This window comes from Natator depressus, chromosome 9 (assembly GCF_965152275.1).
Source record: "Natator depressus isolate rNatDep1 chromosome 9, rNatDep2.hap1, whole genome shotgun sequence".
Classification (NCBI taxonomy): Eukaryota; Metazoa; Chordata; order Testudines; family Cheloniidae; genus Natator; species Natator depressus.
The window spans coordinates 36,224,863-36,242,413 of record NC_134242.1 but is presented as its reverse complement, the minus strand read 5'-3'; positions in this window follow the sequence as shown (position 1 = coordinate 36,242,413).

The following is a 17,551-nucleotide window of genomic DNA, read 5'->3' as shown; positions in this document are numbered from 1 at the left end:
CAGCCTCAGGTACTTTCCATGACAGTGGTAAATAAAGCTGCATTTCTAGAACTGTGCTGCATTTGAAAGAAATAGATAACAGTGTTAATAGTAGAAGGAGCAATACTACATAGCTGCAGTGAGAGTAAATGCATGAGAATTAGTCCATGCAGCATTCCACCTATAATAACCATATGGAATTCTATGTATCCTGTATGCAAACTCTTCAGGGCCTGGAATTCTGTCTGGAGCAGCTCAGCTATTGTACAGCATTCTATACACTTACTCTGCTATGTAAATAATGAAGAAGGACAAGATTCTGACCTATCCTGAACAGCCTTCCTGTGTCACCAGCCTGTGCATAAAGGAAAGAAAAGCAGCTTTAGATGTGTGGGTGGGGAACAGGAGGTAAGGTCAGGGAATAGGCAGAACCTTAGCACCAGCCACTACAGTTGAGCCAGTGTGGAAAGGAAAGTAATCTACTGATGTCATGGATTAGATTATACTGTCTCACAACAGCAAGGGAGAACCAGGGAACAGGTTGTGACTCTTTCTGGGTAGGAGCTACATGCTGCCCCTTACTTAGGGCTCCAGGTAAAGCTACAATCTAGCCACAAGTGAGCACTGGGTAGCCAGGAGGGGTCTGGAAAAGCCTCATTTCACAGAAAAATAAGTGTTCACTCTGTAACGCAGAGCAAATACTGTATGTCTGAACATAAAAACACCACCACTCTTTTAGAATGCAAAACATACGAGCAGTATAGAGAAATGGAAGCTGGAAGGAGACCCCAAATCTTTTCCCTGATACTTGCTCCAGCTGCTTTTATCCACCCCGATTTCCTTTTCAGGACATTCTACACCAGCAACAGAACCTAGGGGACACAATCTCTTCCCCCCACTACTAACTACCAAATATTCTCAGCTCCATAAAAACAGCACACTAACCCATTCCATTTCCCCCACCCAGCTTGCCGCTCCAGGCCAATGGGGGCTGCAGGAAGGGTGGCCAGTATGTCCCTTGGCCTGCACCGCTTCCTGCAGCCTCCATTGGCTTGGAGCGGTGAACTGCAGCCAGTGGGAGCCACGATCAGCCGAACCTGCGGATGCGGCAGGTAAACAAACCGGTCCGGCCCGCCAGGGTCTTTCCCTGAACAAGTGGCGGACCAGCTTTGATAACCACTGCCCTAAGGGACATTATACAAACTGGGTATCACTGGAACATAGCATGATCTAGCCACATCCTCTCCTCTATGAGTATACCCTTTACATTTGAGACATAAAAAATGTTGATAAATGCAAAGTAATGCATACTGGGAAACATAATCCCAACTATACATACAAAATGATGGGGTCTAAATTAGAAGTTACCATTCAAGAAAGAGATCTTGGAGTCCTTGAGGATAGTTCTCTGAAAACATCCACTCAATGTGCAGCAGCAGTCAAAAAAGCTAACAGAATGTTAGGCACCACAAGGAAAGAGATAGAGAATATGAGAGTAAATATCATAATGCCACTATATAAATCCATTATATGCCCACACCTTGAATATTGCATGCAGTGCTGATCACCCCATCTCAAAAAAGATGTATTAGAAATTGAAAAGGTACAGAGAAGGGCAGCAAAAATGATTAAGGGTTTGGAACAACTTCCATATGAGGAGAGATTAAAAAAACTGGGACTATTCAGCTTGGAAAAGAGAACAGTAAGAGCAGAGATGACAGCGGTCTATAATATCATGCCTGGTGTGGAAAAAGTGAATAAGGAAGTGCTGTTTATCGCTTCACATAACACAAGGGGTGACCAAATGAAATTAATAGGCAGTAGGTTTAAAACAAACTAAAGGAAGTACTTCTTCACAACACACAGTCAACCTGTGGAACTCTTTGCCAGGAGATCTTGTGAATGCCAAAACCATAACTGGGTTCAAAAAAGAATTAAATAAGTTCATGGATGATAGGTCTATCAATGTCTTTTAGCAGAGATGGTCAGGGATGCAACACCATGCTATGGGTGTCCCTAAGCGGCTGACTGCCAGGTGCTGGGACTGGTTGACAGAGGATGGATCACTTGATGATTGCCCTGTTCTGTTCATTCCTTTTGAAGCACCTGGCATTGGCCACAGAAGACAGGATACTGGGCTAGACAGACCATTGGTCTGACCCAGTATGGCCGTTCTTATGTTCTTACGGATGGTAGAGTTCATCATCGAGCCAACAACTTTGGGTCTATGCCAGCTGGGTATTCTGGAATTTACACATATCAGAAGTGAGAGACCTGTCTCATACTGCATTTATGAATACGGTATAGGTACACAAAGGGCTGTCTATGGGTTTATCCATGTCACATGCAATTTTAATTATGTTTCAACATGGCTGTGAACAATCAAATTTGGTGACATGCTGCTGACTGTGCCTTAGCGGGCAGCCTCTTACCAGGGCAATTTGTGTTTAGCATCCCATCAGCTAAATGTGTTTAATCCCTGTTTAATCACGGCCAGTTTAATCACAACTCGCTGCCATAATGCAGAGCAAGATTTGCTCTGCTCCACATTGACTGCTACACTGTGGTCAGTATCATGTCATCAAACTCAAACATGTTCAAATATGATACTACTTTGTAAACTGACACAAGCCCTTTGATTAAATAAAGTAAAAATACCACAGGATATTGAAAAGGTAGTGGCTGGTTAAACAGTGATGTATGTCCACTGCTTAATAGCATCATATGATCAAATAAAGCAGAATAGAATAGATTGAAATTAAGGCACATAGCTTAATGGTTTAAAAAATACTTATTCTACATCACCATCTGCTAATTTCTGAAACAGGCACACTATACCAAGCTGTCCACTGTGATACTGATTTAGGAAAACACTTAAGCATATGCTTAATTTTAAGCAGATTCTGAAGACCATCCCCATTCATCAAAGTGCTTTGCTGAATCAGGGCCTACATGAGAGTTTTTGAAAAGTAGCCACAGAGTTAGCCTCTCTCTGCATTTGTATGATGAGAGGTTCTCCCCCCACCCCCGAACAACAGAACTCAAATGAAAACTAAAACTTGTATAACTGAAGACATTTTTGTACAGAAAGCCTTCCTAATGTAATTTCTTCCATAGATCTTGGTTGAAAAATGCAATTCTAAAGTTTTAGGTTTTTATTGTTTAATTTTAAAAAAGCATTTCCAAAAAAATAAAAGGCTTGCAAGTTAATACTAGCAAAAGAAAGCGGAAGATTTTGGATAAAGAAGCAGAAAGCTTGAAAGATTTCTTGGAGTCTTGGAAAATAAGTTAGTGAAATCCAATAAATACAAAACTAAACGGCCTTGTATATTTTGCTCAGGTAATATAGGCTTGTGTATAATAGTGCCACAGCATGAAGGGAAGTAATAAAACATTTTATATTGCTTCCATTTGTGTAAATTAGAAGAGCTATAAAATACATAATTGAATAAACTACAGATGAAATGAATAAGTGACAAAATTTCCATGTAACATTGTCTTTTTTTGGCTTACTGACCAAAAAGAGCTTAAGGAATTATTTTGTTTTTTTTAGGATGACATTTTTATAAGCTCAGCAGTCAATACTAAATTATCAGCATCACAACTTTTGTTTAATGTGTGAACTGTAGACTTTGAACAAGTTTCATGCTTTAGTTTTATGCATGTTGTTATAGGATAGTTTAATTTTTTTCCACATCATGGGACTCCTTAATGGAAACAAATGCATTAGAGCATAAAAGTGGATGAAACTGGCATAGTTTTAGAATCAACATGGATATATAAAGAAAGTTATAAAGGAATAATTAAGACAGGGACATATGAAAGCTGGATATTTCTCCAGCAACTAGAATAATTACCTTACATTTTGGAGGTAACACTATATAATGAATGTGGACAAAATTCACCCTGTAGAAAGCATTTGCCAAGGGTCTGAGTCTGCCACATACTCATTTATTATGTGAGGAGTCCTATTGACTTTTCTGGGACTAATTGTAGAATAAGGGAATACTCAATATGAATAAAGGTGGCAAAATTGGGCCCTGAGTGATCCAGCATTGCACGTTATTCACAACTGAAGCCTAATATAACCTAGCCATAGACTTAGGACAGAACCAGGTATTTTCATTGTGTATCCAGATTCAGATCCAATAAGAATATTCAGCGTAGCATGTATAATTCTTCCTACTTGGTAATAATGATAATAGCAGCAGATGGACTGATGCATGCCATATGGATGATAATATGTGGTAGCTTCAGTTAATACTGAATAGAAAGTAACTTGAACTGTGTCTGTCCCTACACGAGAACATACTTGAGAGTCAATATTGATAGTACTCTGAAAGCGAAATAAAAATTACATAGGTATATATCAAAGAGCAACATTTTATATACCAAGTTTTATAGCCATTAGAATGCTTGTCAGGCAGGCAAATTTAGGAAAGAGAAAAGAAGATAATTCAAAAGAAAGCAAGAAAATAACCACCATCAATTTAACTCTGTCACAAATAATACTAGAGACAATTCTTCATAATAGATTGCTAATTAAAGGAAGCAATGAATTAGCAAACTGTAAAATATCTGTATACAGACCAAACATTTACTTGCTGAAACACGGTCGCAGATTCCGGCCAAAAGCACAAGTGGCCTCCAAACAGGTGCAAACCTCCATTGCTAAAGTAGTAGCAATATGGACCTGGATCCTGGGCTGCAGAAACCCTGTGCACAGATTATTGCAGACAGGAACATTAGTAATCTGCATGCTGGTGTGGGCCCAGGTGCCATCACCATCTCAAAAGGGTGCACATACAAAAAAAGACACATCAAATGCCTCCTGATCCCGTAGATTATGCCCTTGGATCCCACCATCAAGGGCCTGTGGAGAGGCCTCTTACTGGGCTTTGGCAAGAGAAGACCCACGCTTTCAGATTCTTTGTTAGGTGCTGTCAAGGCTGAATCCCCACTCTGGCACTTCGAGTGCAGAAGGTGGGGGCCCGCAAGGATTTTAAATATTAATAGTTGCCACTCCAGGCTTATATTACTTATATTAATAGTTGCCACTCCAGGCTTACACTGCCAAGGCTACAGCTTTTCTCTGACCTTGGCTTGGTAAATGCTGCCACCACCCAAATGCAAAAAAAAAACCAAACCCTTGAACCCAGGAAGGAGCACTTGGGAATTCCTCCCTGTGGGGTACCCTCAAGCCCTTTCACGCCCCTCTGGGGAAGAGCTGAGAAAGAAAACAAAGGAAATTAGCTGTTGCTACCAGCTAATTAAACAACATATGCACAAACCTCTTAGGACACCAAAAATCCAATTCTGTTCTTAAAAAAGGTAAATTTTATTAAAAACAAAAAGGAAGAAAATACATCTGGAACTTAGGCTTTTGCTAGATTTTAAAGGAGCAATTCCAAAAAGTAAGCACCCAAAATACCTTTCTTGGGGGTTCAGCTTAAAGGTTACAAGCAAACAAAAAATCTGAGGTTAGCACAGAGGAGATCCACAAGCAAAAATAAAGAAATAAACCTGATTGCATCTATCTACACATTCCCTGTCCCAATGATTCCTTCTAGGTATGCAAGATAATTTTTCATACCTGGTTCAAACCTTACACAGCATTCCTGCTTATAGCATTGCTGCTCCGAGAGAGAACAACAGACAACAAAGGGAAGGGTTTTTTTTTTTCCAATTTTAAAAAGTTCTAGCCCTCCCATTGGCTCTTCTGGTCAGGTGCCCACTCTTTTTCTTTTACCTGTAGGGTTAACCCTTTACAGACAAAGCAAGTAGAGAACAGCTACTAATAGGAATTTTATAGCTAACTGGCTGGCTGGGTGTCCATAAAAGGGAGCTATTCCCCCCGCCCCTTTTTTAATCACAGGTACCTCTATAGTTGGCCAGAATTTAGCTATAAAAATTAAAGGAAACATGTATCAGGCAGAGAATTTTGTTTTATGCCTCAGGCTCTAACTGCACTCCAAAAATACAAGCTCAATTCACTAATTCATTGATTCAAACAAGGACGAGTTGCCTGTGATTACATGGTATGGGGTGGGTCAGGCATTTCACATGATTGCTATATTCCTCAAAGAAGTCTAAGTTTTCAACCTGATTATGCAATCAGTAATTAATGAAGAGTCTTATATGATGAAAAACTATTTCCACAGGAGTCAGAAGATCTCCCTGGTAGCCTGGTTTGATTTTTGTCAGTTCTAGTTATTTTGGAAGGATAGGAAGAATAGATGTCTCTGTAATCAGTAAAATTATTATTAATTATTCCTAACCAATTTTGATATCACCAACATTAATTTTACTAGGCATTAGATCAATGCACTTGGTAGCCCAGTTAGCAGTTTAAAGCACCTATTAGAGGTACAGCAATGCTTAGCCTGCTAGTGTGGCCTCCTACAAATTAGATTTATGCTATTCTCATTCCGCATGCAGATTTTTTATTTACTTATTTAAATATATATAATGAGCATATGTGAACTCCAAGAGAATTTAAAAAAAACAACCAAAAAACCAAAAATCAGTGCACCTACCTACAGAACTTAGTCAAGGCCACAACCACAACCACAGAACTTAAATTGAGAGAAGAAAAAGATCTTACTTCTTTCCAACACAAATAATGTTATCCAAACTCAGCCACCCAGCCTTTAATCTCCGCTAGTGATCCCAGCCATCACTCAACAGAATGGGTCTTCCAGCATCCTGAAGATTATCACTGAAGGACAACACTGAGAGTTTGGACATACATCAAGGGTAGAACATGACCCAAAATGATGAGTAACTTAAGACACTGGGCCAGATTCAGCTACTGTGGTGTAACTCTTTTGTCTCCAATGGAGTTATTCTAATGTAACTAAGATCAGAATCTGGCCACACCTCTTATTTCCTGAAGTCCAGGGGTTCATCTTCAGTAAGTACATATAAACAGAACATGGAATTGTTTCTTACAAGCAAGTTTGCAGATCATTTAGTAGAATGAAGTACTTTTTTGTATGCCATAATGAACTGAATTATGTACAGTCCTCAAGGGAGGAAAGCAAATTTTTAGACACTGGGCAAAGTTTAAATCATAGAATCATAGAACTGGAAGGGACCTCGAGAGCTCATCTAGACCAGTCCCCTGCACTCATGGCAGGACTAATTATCTAGACCAGTGGTCACCAACTGGTTGATCGTGATCGACTGGTAGATACTAGAGGATCTCCCAGTCAATCGTGATCTCTGGCGGCACAGCGGGGCTGCTACTAAGACAGGCTCCCTGCCTGCCCTGGCCCCATGCCGCTCCCAGGAGTGGCCGGTGTAGCCCGTGGGCAGGGAGGCAGGGGTCTCCCTCCATGCGCTGCTCCTGCCTGCGAGCACTGCCCTCGCAGCTGCCATTGGCTGGGAATGGGGAGCTGTGGCCAATGGGAGCTGCAGGGGTGGTGCTTGCAGAGAGGGGCCACGTGCAGAGACACATGCCACCCGCCCACTCCCCCCAGGAGCTGCAGGGGCACGTTGGCCTCTTCCAGGACCAGCGTGGGACAGGGGTAGGCAGAGAGCCTGCCTCAGTGGCAGTCATGCTATGCTGCCAACCAGGAGCTGATGCAGGTAAGTGCTGCCCGGCAGGAGGCCGCACCTCAACCCCAAACCCCCTCCCGAAGCCAGCACCCCGAGCCCCCTCCTGCACCCCAAACCTCCTCCTGCACCCCAAACCCCAGCCCTGACCCCCTCCCAGAGCCAGCACCTGTACCCCCTCCTGCACCCCAACACTCTGCCCCAGCCCAGAGCCCCCTTCTGCACCCAAACTCCCTCCCAGAGCCCACACCCCCTCCTGCACTCCAACCCCCTGCCCCAGGCTCAGCCCAGAGCCCTCTCCCACCCTGCAAACCCCTCGGCCCAAGCCCAGAGCCCACGCCCACTCTCGAATTCCAACTGTCTACCCCAGCCCAGTGAAAGTGAGTGAGGGTGGGGGAGAGCGAGTGGGGTGGGGCCTCAGAGAAGGGGCGGGGTAGATCCTGGGTTACCCTTAAATTCAAAAAGTGATCTTGGGAGTGCCAGGGTTCCCTCCCCACTCTGAACTCTAGGGTACAGATGTGGGGACTCGCATGAAAGACCCCCTAAGCTTACTTCTACCAGTTTAGATTAAAACTTCCCCAAGGCACAAATTCTTTGCCCTTGGAGGTACGCTGCCACCACCAAGTGATTTAACAAAGAATCGGGGAAAAGGCCACTTGGAGTTCCTATTCCCCCAAAATATCCCCCCAAGCCCTTATACCCCCTTTCCTGGGGAGGCTTGAGAATAATATCCTAATCAACTGGTTACAAAGTGATCACAGACCCAAACCCCTGGGTCTTAGGACAAAAGAGAAATTGGTCAGGTTCTTAAAAGAAGGATTTTATTTAAAAAAAAAAAAGGGTAAAAATCACCTCTGTAAAAATCAGGATGAAAAAATAACTATAGGGTAACAAAAGATTCAAAAACACAGCAGAACTTCCTTTAGACTTAGTTTCAAAGTTACAAAAAACAGGAATAAACCTCCCTCCAGCAAAGGAAAAATTCACAAGCAAAACAAAAGATAATCTAACACACCTTGCCTGGCTTTTACTTACAATTTTTGTAATATGAGAGACTTTTAGGATGGTTTATAGAAGGAGTTTTCTGACCTGATGCTTCTCTGCTTCCCAAGAGAACACACACAACAAAGCCTCCCCACCCACAAGATTTGAAAGTATCTTCTTTCCCCATTGGTCCTTTTGGTCGGGTGCCAACCAGGTTATTTGGGCTTCTTAACCCCTTACAGGTAAGGAGGATTCTAGGCTACCCTTAGCTGTATAGTTATGACAGGGAGTAAAAAGGTTGGAGACCACTGATTTAGACCATTCCTGACAGATATTTGTCTAATCTGCTCTTAAAAATCTCCTCTGATGGAGATTCCACAACCTCCCTAGGCAATTTATTCCAATGCTTAACCACCCTGACAGTTAGGAAGTTTTTCCTAAACCTCCTTGCTGCAATTTAAGCCGATTGCTTCTTGTCCTATCCTTAGAGGTTAAGAAAAACAATTTTTCTTTCTCCTCCTTATAAACAACCTTTTACGTATTTGAAAACTGTTATCAAGTCCCTTCTCAGTCTTCTCTTTTCCAGACTAAACAAACCCAATGTTTTCAATCTTCCCTCATAGGTCATGTTTTCTAGACCTTTCATCATTTTTGTTGCTCTTCTCTGGACTCTTTCCAATTTGTCCACATCCTTCCTGAAATGTTGCGCCCAGAACTGGACACACTACTCCAGTTGAGATCTAATCAGCGCAGAGTAGAGCAGAAGAATTATTTCTCGTGTCTTGCTTACAACACTCCTGCTAATGTTGTTTACTGAAAAGATCCTGTCGTTAGTTCTGTGATCTGGAGCCAGCCCAAAGAAATTCACTTACTTTTCCTGTGTTTTTCATGGTTTGCCTTCTTACTTCAGCTACTTACCAAGTATATGTAAGCAAGGGATTTCTCCCTCACATCCTAGCTTCTTCTAATTAATCCTGCAGTGAAATCAATATGAATTTGAAACGTCATATCATTGCCATTTCCATAGCAATAGGCTGCTCTATCATAAACATAAATCTATGAGAAAGCCTGGGTAGCCCAAGGAAATGGGAATGGGACATTGAATCACAACATGTAGGCAATCGGTTTTCAGTAGCAAATGATGAGCCAATCCTTTGAATCTCATTATTTAGAGTCCTTAAGCGCTCTTTCAAAGGAATCTTGGCCCTGTGGGCTAGATTATGTTTTCCTGCTAAGACTTTCAGAGACTTTCAAGGATGCCTAGATATCATAGGAGCTCAGACTGTCTTCTTTCAAGTCCACAACTTCACCTAAGCGGCCCATGCTCCATTCCTCAAGGTTCAACTGAATTTTTTTCATTGAGCACTGGGTAATCTGGGGGTGTTTCTCTTTTAAAGACAGCTGTGTTTGGTAGAAGAGGATGGGATGCCTCTACTACTGACTCACAGCCAGGGCTGTTTCCCATTCATCACAGTGCTCAAAAGAGCATATCCCACATGATCCCTCCATCACCATGGAGACCACACAGAAGAAGAGAAAACTGCTAGCAGATGATAATCTTCCCTTCCCCTAAAGGTAATTCCAGCAGCCAGGGATTGCCAGGGCATAGGGGTAACCCAGCCATCCTGTGCTTCTGCCACAGCTACAACACCTAAGCCATTGGCCAGCATGGAAGGAGTGAGTCTAGGAATCCCTAGAGTAGCCCAATGCTACCAGAGGATTCCCTTAAGCAGGAGGAGGGATCTTTTATTGGTCACAGCTATTGGGTCTATATGGCCATTTGGCACTGACAGAGCAGTATAAAGGTTCCACAGTACAGCTGAGATTTTGGCCCAAAGGCTGCATAACACCCATGTGATGTAAATACCAATTTTACAGATGAGGAAACTGGGAAAAAATCAGAATGGCTTCATGACTCTCTCACTGTCCAACTGAAAGCTCTGGCTGTGTTAGGACTAAAACTCAGGTGTTCTTATTCCAATCTTCTGCTCTAGCAACTAGGGAGGAGCAGAGTGTGACGGAGACTAAAAAGAGGCATCAGAGAGAAGAAAATCAGAGAAAAGTAACACCAAAAGGGGGAAAGAAAAGATTAACACGTAAAAAAATCCAGCAAGATTGGGAGGAGTGACACTCTCCATTTGGAAGGAGAAAACAATGTCTTTCAGGGAAAAAAAAAAAGGGTCTCAGAAAAAGATTTTTTTAAAGTGTCTCTTCCCCTCTCCAGTGGTCTTCTCCTCACTCAGTGGGTCAAATGAATCCCTGGTGTAACTCCACAGAAGTCAGTTTGGATCATCACATTCTCTAGTCTCAAACTTGTACCACAGCTACCTCAGAGCATAGGTATTTATCAATGTAACATATATCATCAGTTACATTGCTGCAGGATGTACAGGTCGAGCGTTGATAGATAAATGCATCAGCAGTTTCTGTTTAGTCTTCCATTTAGTCTTTTGCAATATTGTTCATTTGTTATTTATTTTGAAAGTTTATTTTGAATAGTATTTAACTCCGCATTTTCTGGGTGCCTGATTTCAGACCCAGGGGTCTGATATGCAGAAGTGCTCAGCACACACAGTAACAACTGAAGTGAATGGGAGTTGTCCTCTGAACATATAAAGTCCTGTATAATGCTAACTTCTCTGAAAAATCAGATCCTATGTATCTCAAATTGGGCACTCAAAATTAGTGCATACTTTAAACCCTAATCTCTCTGTGCCTCAGCTCCCATCTGTAAAATGGGGATAATAATATCACCGAGAACCTGATTCTCCATTGCCTTGCACCTTGTGTAGTCTTTTACTTTTGTGCAAAGGGGGTGTAAAACACTAAGAAATCAGAATTCTGCTCTCACTGTATGCTGTGCAATACACAAAGGTTTGATTTTATGTCAAACCAGGGGACATATTTAAGTAACTGGGGTGACCTTATGGGGTGAGAGAACATACAAGAGCCCCATGTTTCTATGCACAGTGGGGCTGATTCATTAATAGAGGAAAAAAGATAGGTTGCATAGTAATACAATGTGTCTATATATTTCTGGTGCTGGAGAATTATTTTACTCTGGTTTTGCACACCCCAATGGGATTTGTATGATTGGGCTTGGGACTTCACACTTTTCTGCATCCATGCCCCATTTACTCTTAGTCTGCTCCTGCCAGTTTGAATCCAGCCCATTTGGTAGTGACTGGATGTAATTACCATCTGACAGCTGTTCAGTGGCCTATGTGAGTGAGCTTTTGGCCTCACTCCAATTCACAGTGGACCAACCTCCACAACACAAAAATGCCACTATAAGTGGTATGCTTATTGGCAGACCTAGAGGATAGAACTAGTAAATATTCAATAGGCATGAAGGCTGAACTAAATGTAAGTGGGGGAATAGTCCCGCTATTGTGGGGAACTTTCCTGGCTTCTGCACTACCCCGGTGAAGTGGGCTAGCGAAAGGATCTGAATCCTCGCTCCCACTTCCTTTACCCAGTGGCCTTCCTGCTCTTGAGGACTCCCCTTCCACTCTCCTGTCTGGCAGAGTCCTTGTAACCCCAACAAGGCTGGGCCCAGGATTCCTGGGGGGCTCGACCCCCAACCCTGCTGTGGTCACCTAGGACAGTGGCTAGGGTGTCCCCACTCTGGGGTACTCTCTCTGCACTGGGCACTTCTCTGACCCACTGACCATTACATACAAGTTAAAGCAAATACAAGTTATTTAATCAACAATTAATTTTAAAAAGAATAAGGAAAAATGGGAAAGGTTAAAGGAAACACATCACCCCGCTCTGTGGCAGGGAACGTCACAAACAGTGACTCTGGAATGTCAGGGCACTTCACAGTCTGTTCCTTGTAAGTCCCAGGCCTTCTTCTCAGGCCCTGGCTGTGCTGCAGGGATGCTGTGGGTTGGACACTTGCTCTGGTGGTGGCCGCACACTCTCAGGCTCTAAGTGGTAGGACCCTTCTTCCCAGCGTCGCCCCCGCCCTGTCGGGGTTACGATCCAAGCCTGGCCTGCAGAGCCTCTTGGCTGAGGTGTCTCCCTGTGCTGGGCCCGCTGCCCAGGGCCCCCCTCGATCTCTCCAGCTGCTCACTGCACCCAGCTCTGGACTGCTCCGGCTCTACCACTCTGTTTCAGCGCTGCTGCTGCTGCTCTTTCTCCAGCTCCCTGGGCTGCTTCTTTGGCCCCTCTGGCTCTGGTTGCTACAGCTCTGCTCCCAGGACAGGTCTGCTCTGCAGGCTGCTTCTGTGACTCTGCTCCCAGCACTGACCTGTTTTGTGGGCTGCTTTTCTAGCCCCTCTGGCTTTGGTCGCTGCAGCTTTCTTCCCAGGGCAAGTCTGCTGTCTCTGGGCTGTGGGGCTGCAGCTCTGCTCCCAGGACAGGGTCTGCTCTCTCTGGGCTGCTTTTCTGGTCCCTTTGGATCTGGCACAGCTCCGCTCCCCAGCTCAGCTCAGCCCCACTCTGTCTGACCCAGGCAATTCCAGCTCACACGGAGGACGGGACCTCTCTGGCCTCCTGACTCCCTGATTAGCCTGCCCGCCCTGTCATTCAGACTGACCTGGAGCATTGGCCTCTCCCCATTGTTCCTGGGGGTTGTCAGTCTCAGGGTCCTGATTCCCCATCGACCCTTCCCCCTTTTTCTAGCAACTAAAACACCCCCACTGAATGTTAGTAAGGGGGCAACAGTCCCCTTATATAAACTCACCCTCCACATTATAAGAGATACATTTTCAGGACGGTGGGAATACTTGCATGACTGCAGCCTATGTGCAGAACACCTGTAATGCCAACTGGGGTCAGTTTATTATTATATTGTCTAGAGCCCCCAACTAAAAATCAGGGCTTCGCTGTGTTGGTCACTCTACATGCACATAGTAAAAGATAGTACCTGCCCCAAGGAGCTTACAGTCAGCAAAGGGTAGGAGAAAGGGATATTACTCCCATTTTCCAGATGGGAAAGTGAGGCATGCAGCTGTTTAGGGCAGGGTTTTCAAAAGTGCTCAGCATTGCCTAAATTTGCCCCCACATAAGCTAAGGGGCGCAGAGTTAGGCCAATGCTGAACATTTCTAGACCGGAGTGGAATAGTAGGAGTTTGACCACCTTCCACTTAAAGCACATGAACAGGAGACACATGCTTGCCACAGATGCTGTGAGCTATTCATTTTTCTACCCAAAATGGTACCTACAGTATAGAAGTTCTGAGCTTACATGCAGAGGCATCTGCCCATTGTGAATCCTCTCTTCCCACATCTCCTTAATTATTTTTAGCAATGCTACTGTATTTCACTTAGCCCTCTTCTAAAAGGCAGACAAGAACTTACACAACCTATCCACTGCCAAAGGCCACTCCCCCAAAGGTGTATATTATCCTCTAATCAAGATGGGTTTAGTGAATGAGCTGAAGCAGAATGTTATCAGAGCATAGTAATGCCTCATTTGAAACAATGAGGGTTTTATGGAGCTAGCAAAAGCAGATGTATCACCGGGGAGCTGGTGAGTGGCAGAGCAGAGACAGAGCTCAGGAGTCTGTATAAGTCTCAAATACAAAGCAAATTGGGTGCAAAAAAATAGATGCAGGTGTGATTTTTCACATCACAACCTTTCACCGTCTCACTGAGTATCTATTTATTTCAGCACTTTAGGCACAAACTCTTAACTGCCATTCATTTGTACTTAAAGGAAAACTGAAAAAAATTACTTTTTTTACTTCTTACATTAATAAAATTAATTATTTCACTGCCCAGAAGCTCCAACCAGGATTTTCTAGGTGCGTGCTATGATAAAAAATGAATTTGCAAAGCCATATTTAGAAATATTTGTCACTTTTTTTATATCTGCATAGTGCAGAATTAGGCCTGGATTGGGAAGTGAATGCAGTTCCCTTCAAATGCATGAAAAGTACGAGATGAAACCTTCATTTTTTTAAAAAACAGAGAACTTTACAACTTTGACATACTTCTGCTTTGCAGCGTATTGCAATGGCAACTGTTTCACTTTGCCAAGTACCAAGATGGCAATTGCCTTTCCGATTATTAGTTTTTCACCAAAAGCCAAAAATGTATATCTTAAATTTAGCAACATGCCCTTCTTTCTAATCAGTTATTTTAGACTATTGTGTAAAACAATGGAGATTTTCTTTAGGGTCTGATTCTCCCGGCTTTTCTCCCCCTTACTCATGCTAGTGGGACAAATCTCAGAATAAATAGTTACATAGGTGAAGGTGGAGGAATCTAATTAAGTGTAATTAATAATATTTTAACAGACTAAATGTTCAATGCTGTAACATAAAAATGGAAAAGGGTTTGGAGCTCAGCCGTCTGAGAGACCGGTCTGCCTCAGCCTGCATGGTGCCTCTACATCTGAGACAATCTATGGCACCAAGTTAACAGCCCTTATTTATAGAGTGGAGGGGGCTGGCAGCAAACAATTCTCGGGGAAGGGATTTTAGCTTTGGAACTTGCTTCTCCCTGTAACTAGCCATGCAGGAGAGTGTGAGCCCTGACCTCTGTTATTTAATGGATATTAAACGTTTGTCATTTCATGATCATTTTCTGAAATCTAGGCAGCGTTTGGCCCAGTGATGTCTATAATATTCATTCCAGCAGTTTTGAATATTTGAATAGCACAAGCAAGTAGGGAATAAAATCAGAAAAACTAAGGCACAAAATGAGTTACACCTAGCAAAGGACATAAAAGGCAGCAAGAAGAAGTGTTTTAAATACATTAGGAGCAAGAGAAAGAAGAAGGAAAGTGTAGGTCGGGGTGAAAGTGAGTCGGTACGGGCCGGTAAGAACCCGTACCGGCCCGTACACAGCCCACATTAAAGTGCTGCCACGACAGCACTTTAATGTCCCTGCCCTTTTGCCTCCCCCGTCGGCGGCCCTTAAGGACAGCCCTTTACTGTGGCAGTGCTTTAACGTTGCTGCGCCCCCACATTGGCTGCCCTACCAGCAGGCAAAAGGACCCTGCAGCGCTTTAGCATCCCTGCCCCTTTTGCACCCCTTCGGCCGCTGATGGGTGGGAGTGAGGGGCAAACGGAGCAGCTGCCCTGGGGCCAGTGATTTAAAAGGGCCCAGGGCTCCAGACACTGCTGCCGCTACTGCAGCAGCGGCATCCGGAGCACCGGGCCCTTTTAAATCACCACTGGAGCCCCAGGCGGCATGGGCCAGGTGGCCTAGAAGGGCTGACTGAGGGATGCTGACCCCCAGCTCTGCCCCTTCCACCCGAAGCCCTGCCTCTTCTGGGGGCCGGAGCCGGCCCCGACCCGTATTGGTAAGTGTGTGGAGTTACTTTCACCCATGGTGTAGGTCCACTCCTTAACGAGGAAGGAGAGCTAATAATGGATGCCATCATGAAGGCAGAGGTATTTGATGCCTATTTTGCTTCAGTCTTCACTAAAAAGGTTAATGGTGACCAGGTACTCAACACAATATTAACAACAAGAGGGAAAGAATGCAATATTAACTGAGTATCTGATCACCATTAACCAAATCTTGATTTTAGTAAGGCTTTTGACAAAGTCCCACATGACATACTCATAAGCCAACTAGAGAAATATGGTTTAGATGAAATTACTATAAGGTGGGTGCACAACTAATTGAAAGACCATACTCAAAGAGTAATTATCAAGGGTTCTCTTTCAATTTGAGAGGGTGTACCTACTGGGGTCTCTCAGGGGTCAGTCCTGGGTCCACTACAGTTCAATATTTTCATTAACAACTTGGATAATGGAATGGCCAACATGCTTATAAACCTTGCAGATGACACCAAGCAGGGAGGGGTTGCAAGCACTTTGAAGGCCAGTGTTAGAATTCAAAATGACCTTGACAAATTGTAGCATTGGTTTAAAATCAACAAGATGAAATTCAATAAAGAGAAGTGCAAAGTATTACTTTTAGGAAAGAAAAAATCAAATGTACAAACTACAAAATGGAGAATAACTAGCTAGGTGGTAGTACTGATTAAAAGGATCGGGGGTTACAGTGGTTCACTAACTGAATATGAGTCAAGAATGTGACGCAGTTCCAAAAAAAGGCTAATATCATTCTGGGGTGAACTAATAGGTATGTTGTACGTAAAACATGGGAGGTAACTGTCCTACTCTATTTGACACTGGGAAGGCCTCACCTGAAGTATTGTATCTAATTCTGGGTGCCATACTTCAGAAAAGATGTGGACAAATTGGAGAGTCCAGAACAGAACAAAAATAATAATAAAAGGTTTAGAAAACCTGACCTATGTGGAAAGATTTAAAAAACTGGGCATGTTTAGTCTTGAGAAAAGAAGGCTAAGGGGGGGACCTGATAACCGTTTTCAAATATGTTAAGGGCTGTTATAAAGAGAATAGTCACCAATTTGTTCTCCGTGTCCATTGAAGTAGGACAAGAAGTAATGGGTTTAATCTGCAGCAAGGAAGATTGAGGTTAGATATGAGGAAAACCTTTCCAACTATAAGGATATTTAAACTCTGGAACAGGCTTCCAAGGCAGGTTGTGGAATCCCCATCATTGGAGACTTTTAAAAACAGGTTAGATGAACACCTGGCAGGGATGGTTTAGGCTTACTTTGTGCTCCCTCACTGCAGAGCACTAGACTTCCTGACCTCTCAATGTCCCTTCCAGCCCTACATTTCTATGATTCTGGGAACACCAGCAGAGAATTTAGCCCTTGGATTATATAGCATACCAGATAAGTAATGAGAAAAAACACAAGAAACTACCAACTGGCTGCATTTGCAGATGTCGTAGAGCTGATACTGGATCTTTTATGTTCCTCTAAATTAGATTCACAGAAATCAGTGGTGCCAATAATTCAGGCCTACTTGTACTGTAGCTTTGTATCTGGGCACATAATGTGTGTTCCACTTCTTGTCACTTTTAATATGGGTAATGATTTCACATATACATATACATCAACAACCCTTTTAGTCACTGTCTGCCACTTTTTTCTATCAACTCAAATGTATGGAAACACTGATAGTTTGAATATAATGATGTTTACTGAGTTGTAGATTTTCATAAATTGAAAGCACCAATCTCTAACAAT